Here is a 3,325-nt window from a genome sequence, read left to right on the forward strand (position 1 = left end):
CTCCCAAGCTCAGACTCCAGGACTGATGAATGTTGAGTCCTAATTCTGTGGATCTGTCTCTCAGTTTTGCTCATGTGTCTTATGAATTTGCATCGCTTCTCCACCCTGTGCTACTTTGAAAGATTAAAATTGTGAAAATAGAATACAAGTGTTTTTTTCTCCTGATGAGAACACATTTGAGATGACTTCCACCAAAACTTATGTCCGAAGACCTAGAGATAAATGAGCTCCCAGAAATAGAAGGCACCTATGTTAGTACAGAACATAACTTTACACAAGCTCACTTGGTGGAAAAGGGGATTAAGAGAAAACTAACACCTATGATAAAATTGTGTAGCCTTCAAATATGTTGTTACCAGTGAAAATGGAATTAAACATAAAGTTTATTGCAGAATAAGAGACTGATTATGTGATAATCTGAACTACTTTGTAACACTGAAAATTTTCTGGGTTCAGAAAAGAATTAGATAAGTTTATGTAGTATAGGTCCATCAGTGACTACTAGCCAAGATGGCTAGGCCTCTGACTGTCAGATGCTAGGAATGAATGACATGGGATGGATCACTTGCTAATTGACCTGTTCATTCCCCCTGAAGCATCTGGCATTGGCCACTGTCAGAAGACAGGATACTGGGCTAGATGGACCATTGGTCTAACCCAGTCTGGCCATTCTTATGTTTCTGTCCCCTGCCTCCTCTGAGTAGTATATGAAATGGTGACTAATTCTGTGAAGTTTAGTTGATGTAATTTACCCTCTTTGCAGCAAAACCTCACTCAAAAGGGTTTGGTGTATGGTAGTATGTAGGAGAAATAGTGCATATCAAAATAAAGACCTAGTATAGACTTTAATTATTTCTATTTCAAATGGAATTTTTAATAAGCTTTTAACATAATGTTTCTGTTGAGGAAAAAATTACGTAAGGAGACATGTTGTGTAACCTTTTGCCTAGTTTTACTGTAACAGCCACTGAGTTCCCCAGTTCTCTGGTTTGCAAGCCAAAGATTATATACCATCTGCAGGACCAGCTCCAGGCACCAGCGCAGCAAGCGCGTGCCTGGGGCGGCAAGCCACGGGGGGCGGCCTCTCGGCGGCATGTCTGCGGAAGGTCCGCCGGTCCCGCAGATTCGGTGGCAATTCGGCGATGGGGACGTCGAAGGCGCGGCATCGGTGGACCTTCCGCAGGCATGCCGCCGAATCGGCGTGACCAGCGGACCGCGCCGCCGAAAGCCACCTGACTTCCGTGCTTGAGGCGGCAAAAGACACAGAACCACCCTTGCCCATCTGGTAGGAGGTGGCTGTGGAAACCTCTTCAGAACTTTTGTTTTTCATTTTTGATATCTCTGGGGTCCTCACATCCATGCTGCATGTGGTTTGCTACAATGAATACTTTAAGAGAACTCCTAGGTGAAGTGAGACTTTACGAAAGGGACTTTGGTCCAATGTGTTCCTCGTTTCAACTGGCTCAGGACACATTGTCTGTCTCCAAGGAGATTTCACACCTGATTTGCGTGGAAACCTCAGGGAATCACTGTAAAGTGGGGTAAGCTGGAATCATCAATTGTAAAGATCAAGATAAAGGTGGAAGTGGTGGGAACAGGGGTGTGTGACTTTGGCTGAGATCTCTGGGACAGGTGAGGCTGCTCCAGCTGCCTGCACATATGCTATGACCGGTGCCCTTCGTAACCTGAGACCCAGGCACACAGCATCCTGTTGGCCAAAGCAAGCTCATTAATAGTCCGTCATTTCATCCAAGGAAATGATAGTGCCCCTGCCTCTGATAATCTGAGTCGCGATTCCCCACACACTTCAACGAAAGCACACTGGTTTAGCTAGAACATTACAAACAAGTTTATTAACCGGGGAAAGATGTACTCACTTCAAATCTAAGTGATAAAGGCCTAAAAGTTAGACCTGGTTAAAAAAAAAAATAAAAAGATAAAACCGCAGTCTGAGTCCTAAATTTTACCGAGATAAATAAGTTTTGAAAGCAAAAAGGGTCTCACACCCAAAAACTTCCAGCAGTTCATGCTAACTGAAAAGCCGTCCGGCTAGGACCACCCCCCCCCCCCCACTCCCAACCAGTTCAATGATGCTCCTATTGTCTTCCAAGCGATCTTGTTGCCATGAGTCGAGATGGGGGAGGAGGTAATGTAGAGGTAACTGTCTCTTATTTTATACCTTCCCCCTCTCTTTGAGGATTCCCCCCCTCACTGGTGTGTAGACAAAACAGTCCCCTGGGTACAGGCGATTCGAAGCGTCTTTCAGGTGAATTGTAAATGTATTGTTCACACCTTCTGGGCACATGAAGTTTGAAATGTCTTCGGGGATGACATGCAAATCCATTGCTTACCGTTCCCCTGATGGTGACTGGCCACTTCAGTAGCTAATAGTTTTCCAACCCCTGTAGTCAGTCCTTTGTTGACACTGTGGAGTCAGAATTACAACATACTTCAGTAACAAACATATTGTAAAATCTCATAGCTTCACAGACAATGTTGGTGCACACATTTTAACAGGAAAATGATCTTCAGTAGATTATGAGTTTTCAAATGATACCTCACAAGGCATACTTTGTACAAAACCCATCCTAACCATAGAACAGTGGTGAATATGGGGGTTCAGGGTGTTACTTGGGGTACAGTGTGTCACACTTGGAGGATTGGATCTGATTTCAGCAGATGGACAGGTTTGCTAGTTTTTTAGACATTATACAAGCCCTGCCCACCACCCCCCTTTAGTGAAACTGCTGAGCATACTGGAGATGGATATGAAAATATATTTCTATTAAAAATAAAAGAGAGCTTTTAAGGGAGCACCTGGATTTGAACCAGGGACCTCTTGATCTGCAGTTAAATGCTCTACCACTGAGCTATACACCCTTTGATAGTAGAATATTGGAGCCAGTCATCTTGATGATTGGGAAGGACACACCCTACTTCAAAGAGTTCCTCTTATGTTCCCAGCCATGGGTGGTTTAATAATGGGGTTGTATTAAATATTAGACATGCATGGGAACACCACACCTTGCACAAGCCCCTCCCCTGCTCGGTCTCACCAGACCACAACTACTACTTATCTGGGACCACACCCTGCTCCCCAGCTCTGGGCCCTTTAACCTCCCTAGCATTGCTCCAAGCGCTCAAAGGACACATAGAAATAGAATCCATTAATCCCCAGAGCGTTCATTAAGGAACTGCCAGATAATTCCGTTCTGACCAGAAACAAAGATGGAGAAAAGTTGTTCTCTCTTGCCACCGAGGGCAGGACAGGTGGAGAAAAGTTGTTCTCTCTTGCCACCGAGGGCAGGACAAGTGGCAGTGGGCT

General features: G+C 44.8%; 1 non-coding gene across 1 annotated transcript; it reads right to left on the minus strand.

The window, feature by feature from the left end:
- Nucleotides 1-2,808: 2,808 nt before the first annotated feature.
- Nucleotides 2,809-2,880, minus strand: TRNAC-GCA. The gene has a single exon. It is a non-coding gene; the product is annotated as a tRNA-Cys (tRNA).
- Nucleotides 2,881-3,325: the final 445 nt, after the last annotated feature.

This window comes from Terrapene carolina, unplaced genomic scaffold (genome assembly GCF_002925995.2).
Source record: "Terrapene carolina triunguis isolate 2854851 unplaced genomic scaffold, T_m_triunguis-2.0 Scaffold20070, whole genome shotgun sequence".
In the NCBI taxonomy this organism is placed as follows: Eukaryota; Metazoa; Chordata; order Testudines; family Emydidae; genus Terrapene; species Terrapene triunguis.